At 46.4% G+C, this 19,270-nt stretch overlaps 1 protein-coding gene and 1 long non-coding RNA gene across 7 annotated transcripts in view; both read right to left on the bottom strand.

The window, feature by feature from the left end:
* The window catches only part of SHROOM3 (shroom family member 3), a 349,594-nt gene that overhangs the window by 181,328 nt on the left and 148,996 nt on the right, over positions 1 to 19,270 (bottom strand). For 2 of the 6 annotated variants that reach the window (XM_084972584.1, XM_084972587.1), the window contains exon 1: positions 16,588 to 16,825. The exons of 3 other annotated variants lie outside the window; for them this stretch is intronic. The gene's annotated coding sequence lies outside the window, so the exon portion shown is untranslated. Of the gene's footprint in view, positions 1 to 8,597; positions 8,721 to 16,587; positions 16,826 to 19,270 lie in introns of those variants that run through there. One more of the 6 variants, XM_084972586.1, reaches the window with a different exon arrangement.
* On the bottom strand, positions 661 to 6,666 carry LOC146400878 (uncharacterized). Its single transcript, XR_014812776.1, has 2 exons — positions 3,461 to 6,666; positions 661 to 2,762 (listed from the first exon to the last, which is right to left on the bottom strand). It is a non-coding gene; the product is annotated as an uncharacterized LOC146400878 (long non-coding RNA).

Raw genomic sequence — 19,270 nt, 5'->3', positions numbered from 1 at the left:
CCAGACTTGGCTAAAGGCAAACCCACTTCCAGTTGAGAACCGATAATTTAAATATTTAACTATCACCAGCGTTTCTGCCTTCTCTGTCATAACAAACATATTATGGATGGTTCTTTTTAAACATCTTGAAAGAGTTTTCTTCCTCAAAGGCATAATAGATTTCAGAGTAGTGCTAAAAAAAAAACAGGCTTTCCACTTTTCCTGGTCTCTGATTCTGATAGTCAGGGTTGCTTCACAAAGATTCAGTGACAATCAGGAACAATGATTCTTGATGCTTAAATATGTATTTCTTATCCCAGGCACTTTAACAATATTTTCTCCTGAGTTCTCACCACTCCCCTTTTTACCAGTGAGGTAGAAACACACTAGTTGTTTACTTTCAGTTATAGTGCAGCATAATTTTTTTTTTTTTTTTTTTTTTAGGGCCGCACCCGAGGCATATGGAGGTTCCCAGGCCAGGGGTCAAATCAGAACTGCAGCTGCCGGCCTACACCGCAGCCCAAGCAATGCCAGATCCAAGCCTCAGCTGAGACCTACACCAGAGCCACATCAACGCAGGATCCTTAACTCACTGAACAAGGCCAAGGATTGAACCCACGTCCTCATGGATACTAGTCAGGTTTGCTACCGCTGAGCCATGACGAGCACTCCCATAAAATATTTCTAATATGCAAAAGCATTAAATGGAGGCATTTACAAAAATATCACACCTATGGGCAATGAAAACTGGCAGGACCATCGGGGACATTCCAGAGCAATGACCAGGGTTACAGTCACTGAGTACCTTATCGAGACCGTTTCTTGATAAGGAAAGTTAATCACTCTTTCAGTGCAACTGGCTGATAAAACCACACACGCTAATAGTTATCAAGAAATTTTCTTCATTGAATTATTAAACATAAAATATCAAACATAGCTTCAGTGCTCGACTGTATCCTAGAAAAACATCTCAGGCATGTGAAAACCAGGAGTACCATAGTTCTGGGAGTTCCCTGGTGGCCTAGCGGTTAAGGATCTGGCGTCAATGCTGTGGCACAGTTTCGATCCCTGCCTGGGGAACTTCCGCATATGAGGGAGTGGCAGGAAAAAAAAAAGGACCATCGTTCTCTGCCTTCTTTCAGCGGTTTCTGTAGTCTAATGGTATGCTTTTCTATCCCAGCATAACCAGCCTCATCTCCCAAGGTGCCCAGGAAAGAGTGGGGTATGTATGGAAACTTCCCTCTGATTCATGGGGCATGCACCGCTTTCCCGTGGCCCCATCCATCAAGAAGGCAGCATTGCATAATGTTCGCCATCCAGCAGATGCCAGCTCAAGGAATAATCAAAGTTGGCAAAAGCACATTGTATCATTTCTTAACGTCTCCACATCGGCATTGATAACAAGAAGAGCAACAACAGCCCCTGCTACCAGCACCACTGTGACCAGCATGCTACCTGCCAGCCCCACGTCAAGCACTTCACTTTCATTGCCCCTTAACCGTCGTGACGGCTCTGTGAGCTGGGTCATAGCTCCCCCACTTTACAGATGAGGTTCACAAAAGTAAGTATCCTGCCCAAAGCGATGGAAGGAATTGAAGTCGATATTCAAACCAGGGACAATTCACCTTGAAAGCCTGAACAATTATCCTATCATGACAAGCACAGCAAGACAGAAAAAACCCTAGCTGTGCACTACCATGAGCAAAACAAAAAAATGCTTTCTCCAAAAGAACGGGGAGAGGGTTTGGGAGACTCTAGGTTTATATCATTTTACTCTTTTAAAAAAATTTTTATGTAAGAAAGATAACCAGAGTGATAGGTATATTATGCGGACAAAAGCCAAAGTGCACCTGGGACCCAAGGCTGTGTTGGTTTTCAATTGTTTTTTTGGGGGGGTGGTTTGTTTGTTTTTGTTTTTTAATGGCCGCACCTGTGGCATGTGGAGGTTCCTGGGCTGGGGATTGAACCCAAGCCTCCACAGTGACCCAAGCCTCTTTTACTCTTGAAAGAAAGAAGAAGGGTGAGGAACTAGCTGTCTGCAGCTGGGCAGCACTATCTGGTAAAGACCGATTATCCACCGCAGGAAATTTTACTGTACTTGAAAGGGGGCATAACAATTTCCTTTAATATCAGTTGGCCGTTTTCTGAAGGGTCACAACTTAAGACCCATGTTTCCCTGTATCTCAAAAGCAACTAATAAAGCCTTCCTTTTAATCCTTAACTGCAGGCTTCCATGACAAACTTTTGATTGTTATTCACGAGTTAACGCCTTTCTCTGTGTCAAAGTTCTCAGGTTTATCAGCCTTTGCTAGGAAGCCAAACCTTCTACTGAGCTGCCAAAGTGAAAAATCTGGGAGTCATTCTGACAGCCTCCTCCTGCCATCACATCCACCTACTCCCCTTCCAGATACCAAACCCACCACGTCCTCCCCTTTTACTGACACACACTGACACACACACACACACACACACACACACACACACACACACACAACTTTTCAGATTCTTTTCTAATATTGGTTATCATAAGATTTTTTTGGCCATGCCCACGGCGTGCAGAAGTTCCCGAGCCAGGGATAGAACCCGAGCCACAGCTGTAAAAATGCTGGATATATATATATAATTTTTTTTTTTTTTTTTTTTTTTTTTGTGTGTCTTTTAGGGCTGCACCCACAGCACATGAAGATTCCCAGGCTAGGAGTCAAAGCAGAACTGTAGCTGCTGGCCTACACCACAGCCACAGCAATGCCAGATCTGAGCTGTGTCTGCGACCTACACCACAGCTCATGGCAACGCCAGATCCTTAACCCAGTTAAGTAAGGCCAGGGACTGAACCTGTGTCCTCATGGATGCGAGTCAGATTCATTTCTGCTGAGCCACGACAGGAACTCCAATGCTGGATCTTTAATAGCTAGGCCACCAAGGAATGACACAAGATATTATTACTCCCTGTGCTGTTCAGTAGGTCCTTGTTGGTTTTCTATTTTATATATAGTAGTATGTATACGTTAATCCCAAACTCCTAATCCATCCCTCCCCCTGCCTTACCCTTTCGGTAACCAGAAGTTTGTTTAAGTATGTCTGCGAGTCTATTTCTGTTTTGTAAATAAGTTGATTCGTATCATTTTTTTTTTTTTTTAGATTCCACATATAAGTGATATATGGTATTTGTCTTTCTCTGACATACTTCGCTTAGTATGATAATCTCCAGGTCCATCCATGATGGACAAATGGCATTATTTCATTCACTCCTGATCTGCCTTTTAAATTCCTCAGTAACTCCCTATCACCTTCAGGGTCGTGTTCAATCTTATGAGCATCCTCACATATGCTTTCCAATCAAAAAATACCAAATACGAGTTCCCATCATGGCTCAGTGGGTTCAGAACCCGACCAGTATTGAGAAGTATGTGGGTTCAATTCCTGGCCTCATTCAGTGGGTTAAGGATCCAGGGTTGCCATGAGCTGTGGTGCAGGTCACAGATGAGGCTCGGACTTGGCATTGCTGTGGCTGTGGCATAGGCTGGAACCTCCATATGCTGCAGATGGGGCCCTAAGAAGAGGGAGAAAAAAAAAATACCTTCAGGCAGGTCTACCTCCAGCCCACGTGGCACCTTGTGCAAATTAGACAAAGGCACTTCCTACTACAGGTGCTCCGAGGAGCCAAGCCCACGCAGGATTTCAGCCCTGCTCTCACCCCATCTCTGCCCACCCTTTTTGAAAGGTCACAAGTGCTCAACCAGCCCTGCAGCCCTAACTTAAGCTTCTCATCAAGCACCTCTTTGTCTACTTGTCTAGAACACCTTTACCCACTAAATCCCCCTACCTAACTCCTATTCGTCCTTCTAAACGTCAAAGCAATCATTCTCCTCCAAGAGGAACCCACCTACTCTATGCTACCAGAAAACCCTTGTCACAGCATGCCTGTCACAGATTTTTCCATTCATTTCCCCCATGTAGCATTCTGTGACCATAAGGACCCTGTCTCTTAGATCTGTGTGCCTGTAGAGCTCAGCACAGCGCCGCAGACCCATCGTTGCTGAATGTCAAACAAACGATGCCACTTGCTTATATGGTCACCATGTAAGATCCCCAGCAGTTTGGAGATGGGGCCACTGGGAGGGGGGTGCTGTTCCTCAAATTACATAATCCCCACTCAGATAACCAGAAGCCAAGTTTCATTGAGCAATCATTTCATTAACCTATGATTAAGAAGAACAAACATTTTATTTATGTATTGCTTTTTTAGAGCTGCACACGTGGCATATGGAGGTTTCCAGGCTAGGGGTGAAATAGGAGCTGCAGCTGCTGGCCTCCACCACAGCTACAGCCACAGCCACACCAGATCCTTAACCCACTGAGTGAGGCCAGGAATCAAACCCGCATCCTGATGGATACTAGTGGGGTTCATTACCACTGAGCCACAACGGAAACTCCAATATTAAAAAAATAAAGAGTTAGCCCTACTTCCTGAAGCACAGGCCGGCGCTCTTCTACACCTGCCTTTCTTGGGATTTGCCAATTCCCTCCTGACACAAATCCAGAATTCTCTTCTCGATTCATGCCAGGCTAAAGGAAGCGGAGCCCCCAGACTTTAAGTCCCTGTTCAAAGCACCTGTGTATCTGAAATTGAGCTATTTTACTTGGGAAAAATGTACTTGTCAGTTGGGTGTGAGCCATTTGGAGGAAAGACTGGGCCAATACCTCGGGGATTTAGTCAGAGATGTTACAGCCTCTCTGCTCACCAGGACGCCAAGGTGTGCCACCCTGCCCCAGCCCCCGCTGAAGGTGACAACAGAACCCTTCAGCTTGCTGCCTGTGGATTGAGGTACTGGGGCCCAGAGACAATGAGTTAATGAGGTGACAAAAGCTGGGGAGCTGGGAGGACACATGGGGGAACCCACAGCTTCGTGGAGGGCCAGTGCCCCCCAGGGCCAAGGCCACTCACGAGGGGGGCCAGGCGGATGGAAACCCAGAAGGCGGGGGGTTGGGGTGGGGGAATTCAGCAGACAGGATCTTGTTGTTGCTGCAAATGACACAAGTGACACCGAACCTTCAAAGACTTTTATGCAAAAATGGGAATTCCTTGGGGCGACCCAGGATGAGGATGGCCTCAGGGACTGAAAATACCGTCAGACTCTCCTTCACCCCCCTCCTATCAGGCACCATCTCTTTGGATGTGTGTGCTCGAGGGCATGCACGTGTGTGTGTGTTTGTGTGTGTGTGTGTGTCTGTCTGTCTGTCTCAGTTTCTACATCTTTTTCTCTCTCTTTCCATATCACATACATACTTTTTTCTACAGGAAACAGGACTCTCCTTCAGTGCGTGAGTGAGAGGGTGCATGCGTGTGTCTCAGTTTCTATGTCATTTTCTCTCTCTTTCCAGATCGTAGATATACTTTTTCCTACAGTAAACAGGACTCTTCTGTGTGTGTGTGCATGGGGGTGGGGATGCAGAAAGCAATCACAGAGCAGAGAACGTCAGGTTTATTTCATCCCATATTAGCCACTTCAAAAGACAGAACGTTCTGGCTTCTCGTAGACTGTATATAGACCCTCGGAAGAGGACCCTGGTCTGTGTGGCTTGGATACCTGCTTATCTATGATGGTCCTTAGCCCTGTTTACTCAGTGGTGCCCGTCCTTGGGCTTCCTCACAAACAGATCTGATCCCACCACAGTATCCGTGCCCTGTGTGCTCGGGAAGACAGAGACTTCCACAGCCCCAAGAGAGAAATCATTCTTCATCCACACCAGTCATGACACTCTGACTCCCTTGCCGGGTACTAGTCTGGGCACAGGGACAGGACAGCCCTAGCTAACGAGCTTCAATCCAAAGGAAAGTTTGTAGGAGAGTTTTTGTCCCTCATTCTTGATAAAATACATCAAACTGGGACTCCCTCCAGCCTCTGGATAGAGTTATGCAAAGATATGATGCCTGGGGGGTTCCCATCATGGCTCAGTGGTTAAGGAATCTGCCTAGGAAGCATGAGGTTGCAGGTTCGATCCCTTGCCTCACTCAGCGGGTTAAGGACCCGGCATTGCCGTGAGCTGTGGTGTAGGTCGCAGATGCGGCTCAGAACTGGCGTTGCTGGGGCTCTGGCGTAGGCTGGTGGCTACAGCTCCCCTTAGACCTCTAGCCTGGGAACCTCCATATGTCGCGGGTGCGGCCTTAGAGAAAGGCAAAAAAAAAAAAAATTAAACCTATATTTTAAAAAAATTTTTAAAAAAAGATATGATGCCTGAGCCATCTTGTAATCATGAGGGACAAATCTGGAGATTTCAACCATCACGCTGAGGATGGTAGAATGGAAACAAATCAACCTGGAGCCCCGATGACATCACTATGCCATCCCATTAACCCCAGGACCCTGTCCTTCAGGAAGCCAGTCTGCAGGGAGAATAACAGAACTGATGTTCAAAGCCAGCTGAAAGGAGGGACTATTCAGCCCAAGGATAAAGCGAATAGCTGCCTACAAAAATCATAATAGGAGTTCCCATTGTGGCTCAGTGGTTAACGAATCCGACTAGGAACCATGAGGTTTCGGGTTCGATCCCTGGCCCTGCTCAGTGGGTTAAGGATCTGGCGTTGCCATGAGCTGTGGTGTAGGTCGCAGACGTGGCTCAGATCCCAAGTTGATGTGGCTCTGGTGTAGGCTGGTGGCTACAGCTCCGATTAGACCCCTAGCCTGGGAACCTCCATATGCCACAGGTGCAGCCCTAAAAAAGGCAAAAAGCCAAAAAAAAAAAAAAATCATAATAAAGGCTAGTGGTTACTGACCATTGACTCTGTATGTGTCAGGCAGTGCTCCACGTGCTTTAAATGCATTACCTCATTTCATCAATACAACAACCCAACAAGGTAGATCCTTTCATTATTCCCTGCTTTTCAGATAGGCAAACAAGTCCAGAAACATCAAGGAATTTATCCAAGGACACAAACTCAGCAATGCCAGGGAGGATTTCTCTCACCCTTCTGACTCCTTCTGACTTAGTCATTAGGTTATCTTGGACGTGCTCCTGGCTGGCCGCAGTTGGATTCCTCAAGCTTCCCTCCCTTCTTTTCAAAGAACCCTCTTTTTATTTTGGCTGGTTTGAGCCAGTTTAATTTCACTGCACCCATATGTCCCCTTAGGCTCCAGCACTGGCCAAACTCAGGCTTCCTTTCTCGGGTCCCTTAATAAATCTGTGAGTCTCAGTGTCCGTTTGTCAAATGCACTGAGTCCAGATCCCACATTAAAACTCTAATTTGGTGGAATCTGTGGTTCCTTGTTTGGCTCCTTCCCCAACTGTCACGTGGCCAGTGTTAGTTTGGGGTCTTTCATCGGCCTCTCTAGTGTGAGATGACTCATTAATTAAAATATTAACGAGCACTTCACAAGAGATGAAGTTGTTGACACTGCGCCATTATACCCTCACCTCTAATTTCATCTGGTTTTTAACTTTTCAAAGTCAAAGTTTTTGCAGTAAGTGACATCCTGCATTCACATGTATCCCTGTGGCTCTGTGGGATCAGGAAGGCATCCCTATGGCCTTACTACTGTTTATTCATGTCACACCCTTACTCCCTCATTCATTCAACAAATATTTGAGTATCTGCCATGCCCCAGGCACTATGCTAGGTGCTGGGTATCAATAGTTGTTCTCTGCCCTCACAGAGGGCAATAAAGTGCAATGATAGGCCAGATGGGTTTTTTTTTTCCTTTCCCCCTCTCTCTCTAAATCAACAGGAGAGCTACCACAAATGAGAAAGGTTATAGGAGTAGACAAAGCAGTTTGTGGGCACAACCAAACAAATGGGAGTGAGGAGCGCAGATCCTGCTGGCTGACTGCCGGGGCTCAAATCCTAGCTCTCTCGCTGCATGACCTTGGCTTAGTTACTTAACTGGCGTCTCAATTGTTTAATTACCTGTTCAATAGGGATTAAAATCATAGCTTTGTCAGTAGGCTTTTTGTGAGAGCATCTTTATAAGTCTTTTAGAACAAAACACGTACAAGTATTTGTTCAAAAGGGAAAGGGAGCTATAGCCTGTTCCACCCACTGATCATAAGGAAGCAACTATGCTGCAAGTAGTGCAATGGGACAACACGCTGATCTTGGAATCTGCAAACAGGAGCACAGCACAGTCAGTGTTGGGGAGAACTGGGGCTCCAGGCGCCGGGCCCAGAGTCACCCCTGTGGAAGATGACCCGCTGCGTGCCACCCCCCCACTAACACCAAGCAAAACAGAGCCCCCACAGTCAGTTGTCTCTTGCTCTCTCAGAATCCCCAAATCAAGGTGTTGCTAAAATTAAAGGTGACTTTTCCTGCAGAATTTGTTTTCCAGAGGCATAACTTGGAAGGAAGCAGAACGACCGATTTGGAAGAATCTTGGGAGCCAAGCATCACCCAATTGTTTGATAACCCTGCCTCTGCTGGCACATTTCTGCTGATGAGGGCGCACATTTTCAGTTAGCCTTTCCCTTATTGGTCATCTCTGGTTATCATCAAGTACTTCCTTTTATTGCTCCCAAACCACCTTTCCTGGTGCTGCAGCAAGGATCGCCCTGACTCTAAAGGATGTCTTGAAATGCCTGGAGAAAGGGGTTCCCCCCTTTCTAGGTTCTGAGCAAGTCATTACCTGACAAGAGTTCAGACCAAAATCCTTCAAGATCAAAGGAGGGGACGCAGAGGGGCGTCCTAGAAGATCATTTTGAGAGAGGGCTCTCCAAACGCCCAGGAAAGCCGATCGTGCTTCTGGGCCCTGGAGAGAAGGAAAGACATGGATACCTCGTTTTCATCACCTCTGCGGTAGATTCTTCCCCCACCCGGAATCCTGCGCCCTGGAGAAGAGGATCCACATCAAAACTCAAACACAAGTACCCGGTGAGAGCACGTGAATTCAGTGGACTTCAACAGGGCAGTTTGCAGCTGAAACTTACACCCAATGTATCAAAATACATCTGTCTCTAGAGAGTATGGGCTCAGTGCTCTCTGACTAGAGACAATGGGGTAGCTTAAACAAGGCCAGTTTTTTTAAAGTAAGCTCTTCCTTTTTAAGCGTGAAGATAGAGAATTGGGACCTGCTTAGGTATAAGAATTGAATCTATACGGGGCCAAAGCTGGGAGTTTAATTCTCATAAGAACAATCAGCTTTAATGAGAACAAAGCTCTCTTCTGTATGCTATCTTTAAATCTTAGCTAGTGGTAATAAATGAGCAAACAATAGCAACCAACTGTAGGAGATTTTTTATGTGGTTGGCATGATGCTTAAAGGCTTTAAGTAAATTATTTCATTTAAACCTTGCAGTCGCTCTGTGAAAGAAGTTCTCAGCGGGTTCATTCAGAGTAAAAGTCAAACACCTTCCAGGCGCCCAGAGGCCCTGACCTGTATCCCCCCACTCTCCCCCACCTCACACCCCACACACTCATCTGGTTCTTCCTCGCCCCACTCCCCCACCCCAGGGCCTTTGCACTTGCTGTTCTCTCTGCCTCTAGCCTCCTCCTCCTCACCCAAGGCTCAGTCTCTCACCTCCTTCAAGTCTTAGTCCTCCTTCAAATATCTTCTTCATGATGCCCTCTCCCACCCCCATTTAGAAAACTGCAGTAATCCCCTCTGCCATCATATTCCTTTGCTTCAGGTTTTTCCATAGCAATTATCACTTTATAACCTACAACACAATCGACTTATTTATCTGTCTCCCTTGACCAGAATGTATGCAAGGGTTTTTATCTGCTTTTGTTCACAACCCTAAACCCAACATGTAGAAACCATACTGGCACAGGTAGACTCCATATATACACATCACTTAAACTTTATACAAGAGGCAACAGCTACAGAGAGGGTAAGCGGTTGTGATTTTCATAGAAAGACTTCATTAGGGGCCCATGTTCCAAAACCAAACTTAGAGCACACATCCTTGTCTTGAGAGTTGGTGACATAACTTTCAACCATTGGGGCAATATGTTAGATATGAATAGATAGGACTTCTGAAAAATACTACCAATCAAAAATGTAAAGAAGTCTTCCACTTGTGTACTATATTCAAGAATTATATATGTGTAGGTGCAGTTACTTGTCAGAATAGTTTTTGACTCTATAGGAAAATTGTATTTGACAAGATTTGAGGATATATATTTATATCCCCTTCAGTTTTTTAAAAAAAATTTTGGGAAGTTCCCGTTGTGGCGCAGTGGTTAACAAATCAGACTAGGAACCATGAGGTTGCGGGTTCGATCCCTGGCCTTGCACAGTGGTTTAAGGATCTGGCATTTCGGTGAGCTGTGGTGTAGGTCACAGATGCGGCTTGGATCCCGTGTTGCTGTGGCTGTGGTGTAGGCCGGTGGCTACAGTTCCAATTAGACCCCTAGCCTGGGAACCTCCATATGCCAAGGGAGCGGCCCTAGAAATGGCAAAAAGACAAAAAAAAAAAAAATCTGGGCTAAGCCCATGGCGTGCAGAAATTCTTAGGCCAGGGATCAAACCTGAGCCACAGCAGTGACAACACCAAATCCTTAACCACAAGGCCCCTGGGGAACTCCCCTCTTCAGGGCTTTTTTTTGATGTGCGTGTATTTTTTTTATAATGATTTTTATTTTTTCCATTATAGTTGGTTTACAGTGTTCTATCAATTTTCTACTGAACAGCAAAGTGACCCAGTCACACACACATCTATATAAACATACATGCTTTTTCTTACATTATCCTCCATCATGTTCCATCAGCAGTGACTAGATATAGTTCCCAGTGCTGTACAGCAGGATCTCATTGCTTATTCATTCCAAAGGCAATAGTTTGCACCTCTTAACCCCAGACTCCCAGTCCATCCCACTCCCTCCCCCTCCCCCTTGACAACCACAAGTCTGTTCTCCAAGTCCATGACTTTCTTTTCTGTGGAAAGGTCCACGTGTGCCATACATTAGATTTTTGTGTGTTTTTTTTTTTTTTCATTAAAGTATAGTTGATTCACATGCTGTGCCAGTTTCTGCTGTAACTTCAGGTTTTTTTAAATTAAAATATAAATATTTAAATACATAAAAATTTGTATACACACACACACAAGTGAAAATGTTTTCCCAGGGTTGTACAATAGCAAGAACGACAGCCCATAACACTCCTTTATAGATGCCACTCAGATTCAAGGGTCATTTCCCGATTTCCTATTATGTGATTGTATTTAACCTTCCTAATAACGCAGAAATCCAATTTGCAGATGAGGAACTATGTATGTTCTAAGAGGTTGTGTGCCTTCCTAAAATAGCCCAGTATGGGGGAGAATTTGGAACAGAATATAATTCTTTTGGCTCCATTTAGAATCCCACCTGTACACGCAGCTGCTGTTCAGTTTCAGGTGCTAATCATCTTACGGGATCTTCTATCCCGAGGAAGGAACTCAGTTTTGATAAATGGCGAACTTAATGTCCCATCAACTGAAAATTTCAGTGCTACAAATATTACTTTGCCTCTCTCTGTTTGTTTGTTTGTTTTGGTTTTGGTTGTTCCCACAGCATGTGGAAGTTCCTGGGCCAGGGTTCGAACCTGAGCTGCTACAGTGACAATGCCAGATCCTTAACCTGCGGCTCCACAAGGAAACAATACCCCTCTCTTTTTCTAAGATCTGCTCTTGCACAAACTCGAGAGATTCATGCTGGAGGGCCCACAATCGGCACAGTAAAATCAGTGTCTTTGTCATTTCACTAACTACACATCCAGGTTTATAAAGGTCACATTATTACAGAGGAAAAAAAAAAATGCAGCTGCTGACAGGATCGCTAAGAGCAACAAATACCAGGAAAGTCTCAAAACTCTGACCACTTTTTTCTCAACTGGAGTTTTGCCAATGATTTCTCCACCGCTTTGGAAACTTGTTCTTGCCTCTCCCCTTTTCCAAAAGATCATCCTCACCCCAGGGGGAAAAAAAAAATGAAGACCTCAAAACCCAGGACAAATTGCTCATTTAAAGAACTGGAGTTAAGGATGCAGGGGCTCTTCTTCCTTAAAAGCTCATCACTCTGCAGAAAGAATCCGAACCCAGTCCTGATTTTTCCTGAGCAATGGAGCAGTTTTTGGTTTGGGGTTAATTTTAATTTAAAAAAAAAAAAAAAAGGCACCATTCTTGAGAAGCTGTTGCTATGAGACTTCCCGGGCCTCAACAGATGGCCCCAGAGCAGCTCTCAGCCCCAGCTTGGGCTCTGAAGCCCTCCACTCACGCATGCCATTAACATTCCTGAAATACTTCTGGAGGCAAATGCGGGCTGGCCGCCTTCAGACTAGCTCACCCGCAGCTCCGGGCTGGCCTCCTGGTAAGGGGCTTGGGTTGAAATTTGTTATAAATGAATGATCAGGCCTCTCTAGGAAAAGGCCACAGCCCAGACGTTGCCATCTTTCTCAGTTTAAGCCTTTACCCTGGGGTTTGGAGTCCTTTAGTGGAGCAGGTGGGCACATGTGCACACACGCACACACTCAGGCACACACACTGCACTCCACAGCCGATTCATTTCATCATTTGTAAGCTTCTGACCCCTTCCCAGGCACAGGGTGATGAAGTTAAGAGAGCAATGCATTTATGGACGGAGGCCTCCTTTGGTGCCCAGAGTTGCTGGGGGAGCGGTTTAAGAATTGCTGGTTTCTCTTTTGCCAGAAAGACAGAAAGGAAAGGAAATAAGCAGGGCATTGGTCAGGTTCCACTTTCCCACTAACTTTCCGGCCGAATCACTCCATGTCCCCACCTTTCTTGCTCCTCCGAACCGGGATAATGACACTGACCTACATGCATCAGATAGAGGAACTGATGAACCATGACTGATACACGACTGTGAACTCGCTGCCTAAATATCAGGTCCTGGGGACCAGCCTCCACTGCTGCCGGGAGGAGCTTGGAGACAGACCCCTGAGGGTCTCATGATGGGGACCACCGCCTCTGGAGGGCAGGTCTGGAAGGCTGACCACAGGTTTTGGTGGGCAAGGTCTACCGGTAGCTTTATTGGTCACTAAGGAGCTTTGGGACTTGGAAAAAAACAAGTGGCTCTACACTGGAGCTTTTCAGGGTGGGGCTCATTTAAATTCCATCCCCTGAGCTTTGGCTACAAAACCAGGCCTGGAGTATACCAGCAAAGTCCTACTGAAGTGTCTGACGCCTGGCGCTCACTCGCTCGATCACCTGATAGGACTGTCCGAGCAAACCTACCAGTTTCAGGTCACGGACTTCCTTAAAAGCTTTTCTCCCAAGGATATCCGATGATATCAGATGATGTTGCACAAATATTGCACGGCCACCATCATGTGACGCTCGTGGTTTTGACTCTAGTCTGTCCAGTGACGGGCACAATAACCTGAGACGGCTTAGGATCCCGCCTTCCAAAAGCACCCATTTGTTCTGACGTAAATCTTCTCTCTAGTCTCCGAAATGTGAGCATTAGGATTGCTGGAAGGTTTTTTTGTTTTTGTTTTTGTTTTTAAATGCCTTTTAGAAGTTTGGCCTAACAAGGAGTACCAGCCTTTTCCTACTAAGCAGGGCCATTTTTTGTTTGTTTGTTTGTTTTGTTTTTGTTTTTTTTGTTTTTTCTAGGGCCACACCTGCGGCATATGGAGGTTCCCAGGCTAGGGGCCGATCGGAGCTGCAGCCATCGGCCTACGCCAGAGCCACAGCAGGGATCTAAGCCACGTCTGTGACCTACACCACGGCTCATGGCAACACTGGATCTTTAACCCACTGAGCGAGGCCAGGGATCAAACCCGCAACCTCATGGTTCCTAGTCAGATTCATTAACCACTGAGCCACGACGGGAACTTCTAACCAGGGCCATTTTGATGAAGCCATAAGAGGGGTGGAGATGAGAAAGCTTCTTTTTCCATCTGTCTGGGGCTACAGAACCCCAGTTTGCTTGGCCGGTCTCTACGGACGTGGCACATCCAGCCAAGGGAGGTCCAGCTCAGTGGTTCAGCTCCAGAGCTCGCAGAGCTCCACCCCCATGCACACTCAGAAAAGTCAGGGGCAAAGGCTGGAATCCGGGGCTGTTTGGAGGGAGGAGGAAGGGGAGGGCCAGGTCTGACACGGATGCATCATTTGCATGGCTGGACCTTTCAGGCAAAGCCAGAGGGGCCCGCAGTGTGGGTCTGGGAGGGTGAGACTGAGTGCCCTCCACTGTGCCCCATTGTGAGCTCCCCACGACACCAGAGGGGGCCATCACCACACTGCTGACGAGGGAGCCGGGCAGGCACTCCACAGCTCCAGAAAGGAGACTGGAAAATTGTCACTGGGGAAAAATGTATTTAACATACTTTTGTTGTTTTGTCTTTTTAGGGCCACACCCAGGGCATATGGAGGTTCCCAGGCTAGGGGTTGAATCGGAGCTTTAGCCATGGGCCTATGCACAGCCACAGCCACCCCAGATCTTAGCCGAATCATCGACCTACATCACAGCTCATGGCAACGCCATCGTATTCTTAACCCACTGAGCGAGGCCAGGGATTGCACCTACATCCTCACAGATACTAATCAAATTTGTTTCGATGAGCCATGATAGGAACACCGAATTTAAGATACTTAATCCCCTGCTCCAGTCCATCTCTAATGATATTGTTCTTAGGATGGAATGCGGGTGTGTGTTTGTGTGTGTGTGTGTGAGCATTTTATTCATTAATAACTGTGTTAAATTACACCTTTGGGGGGGGGCCTTGTACTCTGCAGATAGGTACAGGGTTTTCTACACTCAATATGAAATGACTTTATTTCCTTTTTGACTAGAAATAAAGGTTTTTCAACTAGCCCTCACTTCCTCTCTACCTTTTCAGTTTAATGAGATTTTTTATGGATAGTGATTTTTTTTTTTTTTTTTTTTTTTTTTAGGATAGTGATTCCGGCTCAAATGGTATTTATTCCTCCCCCATACAATGGTAACTTATCCTTAACCCAGGAAATCATTTTTGATGTATACACTCTAGGTTGTAAGCAAGGTAGAATTGTGAAATTTCCATCAGTGCTAAATAAATCAACATTTGTTTAGTTTTACAACATTCATTCCTCCTTTTTAACTCCCTCGACATTAATAAATTCACTTAATGGGGAGTTCCTGTCGTGGCTCAGTGGTTAACGAATCTGACTAGGAACCATGAGGTTGCGGGTTCGATCCCTGGCCTTGCTCAGTGGGTTAACGATCCAGCGTTGCTGTGAGCTGTAGTGTAGGCCAGTGGCTACAGCTCCGATTCGACCCCCAGCCTGGGAACCTGCTGCAGGAGCGGCCCCAGAAAAGGCAAAAAGACCAAAAAAATAAAAATAAAAAATAAAAATAAAATAAATTCACTTAGTATCTACCTACCAAGAGATCTAATTTTTCAATGATCACCATCATCTGTACTATTTGCACCCACGTTGTATTTTAAAGGATTTCTGTCGATGTGTGTAATGACCACATTTCTTCTCATGGGCAATGTCATTTCTGACACTTTCATTCATCAAAACAGTCATTTAAATATTTATAGTTAGGATTACCAATACATTGCTCCTATTACAGGAAAATGTCTTTATCAAGAAGAGTTAGCTAACGGCTGAGAAAGATGGAGATTTCCAACTGGCTATAAATATTGGAAGACAAACACACATTTCAGGATTAACAGATTGCAAGCATATGGCTTCTGAAGGCTTATTGCCTGGTTTTCACCACTGCTGTCTGTCCCTTACTGTTTATTACTTGAATTGAATCATTTAGAATTGAGGAACATCTCTGTATTACCTTTGCAATTAACGTGGTGGGTAAAGTCTCAGAACCTCTTTGGATTTATAAATGGATCTTTACCCATTTACAGACAATTTTCATTAAAAAAACCACACACACACAAATTGTCTCCTCCCTGTCAGTACAAACAAGCAAAGCTGTAAGTCCAAACCACGAGTCCTCTCACCACCCCTGGGTGCCTCAACCCTGGAATGAAAGCATGCTGACAGCAGGTCCAAGGAGAGGTCCCCACGGGAAGTCAGGATGGTCCCCAAAGTTACTTCTCAATCAACTTAAAAGTACATAAAATGAAATCAGAGCAGAGCTGAAGCTTAATCAGGATCGTGGCCCCATATTCCTAAGCATCTCACTGCTGCTCAAATCTGGATGACCACAAGGGTGGAGGGAAGTGAGCCAAGCAGGGCCATCAAAGCCTGTGCACCACTGACTCCCCTAATCTGGGCAGACCCTCAAAGGAAAAACTGCTTTCATATCACAAGATAAAAAATTAAAGGGAGCTTTAAAAAGAAGTGGTAATTAGAATCAGATGGTAAATCCTGGGGTTGCATGGCTGGAAGAAACCTTCTGCACAAGCACATATATATTTGCTGGTCCTAGTGAAGGGTCACTTGGCATCACTTCAGCTTCTCTCACACAGGAAGGAGCGCGCAGAGAAGTGCCGACTGCCCGCAAGGACCACAGGCCTTTGTCCACCCTTCCCGTTGTACATCTTTATTTATGCCTTGGAATCATTCTGCCAGCACATCTGACAGCCAAATCACGTAGGAATTCATCATGAAGGCCTAACTAAACAACTTCCCTGCCTCCCTGTAGTTTACCTTCTGCGATGCCAGCATTTCTGTGGAGACAAACGCAGAAATCACATCGAGAAACAATCCGGTGGAAAATGGTCTTACCTTAAGGAAGTCTAAGCCTGCATTTCCACTGTCCTCCGCTATCTGTTGGGCATCTCTGTCCAGCATGACACTGGGCCAAGCCGGCCCATCGAGGGGGCTCAGGGGCTTGGGGGCGGTGGCTGGGGGCACGATTCCGATTCCGGGCCGGGAAAGAATCCCCGGGAGGCAGCCCGGGAAGTGAGAGCTAAGACACAGGTGTCAGACACCACCCAGGCACCTCGGCTCGCAACCTGCAATCAAACGGCTGCCCTGATTAGCCAAGTACAAAAGGCAGTTCGGATTACTGCCCTCCTCCCAACCAATCGCAGGCCGGCCTGCCTGACAGCGGCCGGCCCCTGATGTAAGGGGAAGTACACGCGGCCAGACCCGAGAACCGGTTTCTGCGGCGGCCGCAGGCACGCCAGCCCCGTGCCCCGGCCCGCGGAAGCTGTTTGTCGGGCTGTTGTAAGCAGAGCCCGTGGCAACGGGTAAGCCCTCTCCTGTCCGTCTCCCAGCCCCAGATCACTCTAGGGCCCGCTGACACAAAAGCACGGAGCCCCGGGATGACGGGATGACGCTTAAAGCGAAGGGAAGGACGAAGGCAGCATGAATGAGGCGAGGGAGCACTCCGGGGGCGCTGGCTCTTCCTCCCGCCCCTAGCCAGCCCCCACTCCTGCTTCTGTGCAGCTGAATAAGTGCAATTTTTTAATTCGCTATGGTTTTTGCAAGCAATAGCTTCTCACAGAAACCAGAAGAAGGGAGAGTCAAATAAAAGAGAAAATCTTTCTGTCATTGTTTCCAAGGATAAGGTTCAATATTATAACAACCCCATCCTACTCACCCCCAGACAAAAAAGTTCATAAAAGTCGTGCTTGTAAAACAAAACCACACAAAAATAACAGCAAGACACCGTTTTGAAAATTCAGCACGGCGAGTCCTAAGCAGCTCACCTTGTGCATGGAATCCTGACAAGTTTCCCGAACTGCAACAGGATAAAGGAATTTCACCTTAAACTGTCATCTGAGCCCCTGAGACTGCAGCCTTTGCAGCTGTATGGAGAAGTGGTGCTTGGTATTTGCCCCAGACTGTAGGGGTCAGCTTAACAGTAACCATAGACACAAAGAGGAGAAAAGGAATAGGGCACAGAGAAAGAAAACGACTCCAAGTGTGTCTGCGTTCATGGGTATGCAAATGCATTTTCATCGGGTTAACAGGCGCCATGGTGGGAAAAAACAAATCTTGGGATCAAATCATGGGATCCACGCATAATCTGGAAACCTCCTTGCCATAGATGCTTTAAAAGACTTCCAGACTATTTTGTTAAATGTGGAAAGAAAGAAAAGAACATAGCCCCAGACACACAGACATACACACACACACACACACACACACTCACACACACACACACACACACACACACACAGAACAGAATTCTGACATCACAGGGGGTATTATACTCTAAACCCAGTAGTAATCTCCATTCCAGACACCAAGAAAGTCTGAAGCTTCCCTGGAGATGTCAGTCCATTTCATTGGTGAGACTAATTTTAGTGAAAGATTATTCCTGTATTAACTAGCAAGGCTGTCTCTCCTGAGTGCTTCCCTTGAATTCCAGTGCTATTTGTATTCTTATAAATATGAAATCTAAGGAAAGAGGACTGAGGCCAACATATGCTGGGAGCGGTGATGGGGGTGGGGCTGAGAATCCTCTTTGAGCAGCAAAAGCGCCCCCCCCTCCATCATGCACCATAGATGTAGTCTTTCTTTTTGTTTTTTGTTTTCTTGTTTTTGTTTTTGTTTTTGTTTTTTTGTCTTTTTGCCTTTTTTAGGGCTGCTCCTGCAGCATATAGAGGTTCTAGGCTAGGGGTCTAATCAGAACTGTAGCCGCCGGCATACTCCAGAGCCATAGCAACACAGGATCTGAGCCACGTCTGCAACCTACACCACAGCTCATGGCAACGCCGGATCCATAAACCCACTGAGCAAGGCCAGGGATCGAACCCACGACCTCATGGTTGCTAGTTGGATTCATTAACCACTGAGCCATGATGGGAACTCCAGATGTACTCTTTCAAAAGAGGCCTTCTTTCCTCTGAGGAAGGCAAATTCTTATCCCAGCATTATGTTCCTCCCAGCCCCACCCTGTAGCCTCCTGAGACACCACAACTGAGTTGCGAGCCCCTCCATCTCACAGGCTATTCTCCCCAAATCAGAGTTCAAGGGCAGCCGGGCCACAAAATGCATTTTGGAGATGTCAAATTTAACAACCTCCCGCTGCTGGCCAGGAGCTGGTCACCACAGTGCACAATGACAAATGGCTCTGCCTGACATCTGTTTATCACCATCAGCCCCCTAGCATGGGAACGCCACTCCCTCAGACAGCAGAACATTCCCAGGGGCTTAAAGGAGCCAGGATCTACCCCCCTCTGGATTCCCCAGTCATTTCCTCATGGTCCAGCTCTGCGCAATCCAAGCTCACTTCAAATCTGCTTCCCTCCAAGCTCCCTGTGACAACATCCTCAACAGATCAGTGGCCCAGGGAACCTCCTCACTGTGTATGTCCTCATGGGTGTGCTGTGTTACATAGGAGAAGATTCTTCCCATGTGGTTCTTTTTATTTTATTTTATTATTATTCTTTTTTAGGGCCGCACCCCCGGGGTTCCCAGGCTAGGGGTCTAATTGGAGCTGTTGCTGCCGGCCTAC

Source organism: Sus scrofa, chromosome 8 (assembly GCF_054392235.1).
Source record: "Sus scrofa isolate SSC_HxYL_T2T_F1_AM1 chromosome 8, Sscrofa_HxYL_maternal_Yorkshire_Landrace_v2.0, whole genome shotgun sequence".
NCBI classification, from domain to species: domain Eukaryota; kingdom Metazoa; phylum Chordata; class Mammalia; order Artiodactyla; family Suidae; genus Sus; species Sus scrofa.
The sequence above is the reverse complement of the archived record's forward strand: the minus strand, read 5'-3'. Positions and strand labels throughout refer to the sequence as shown.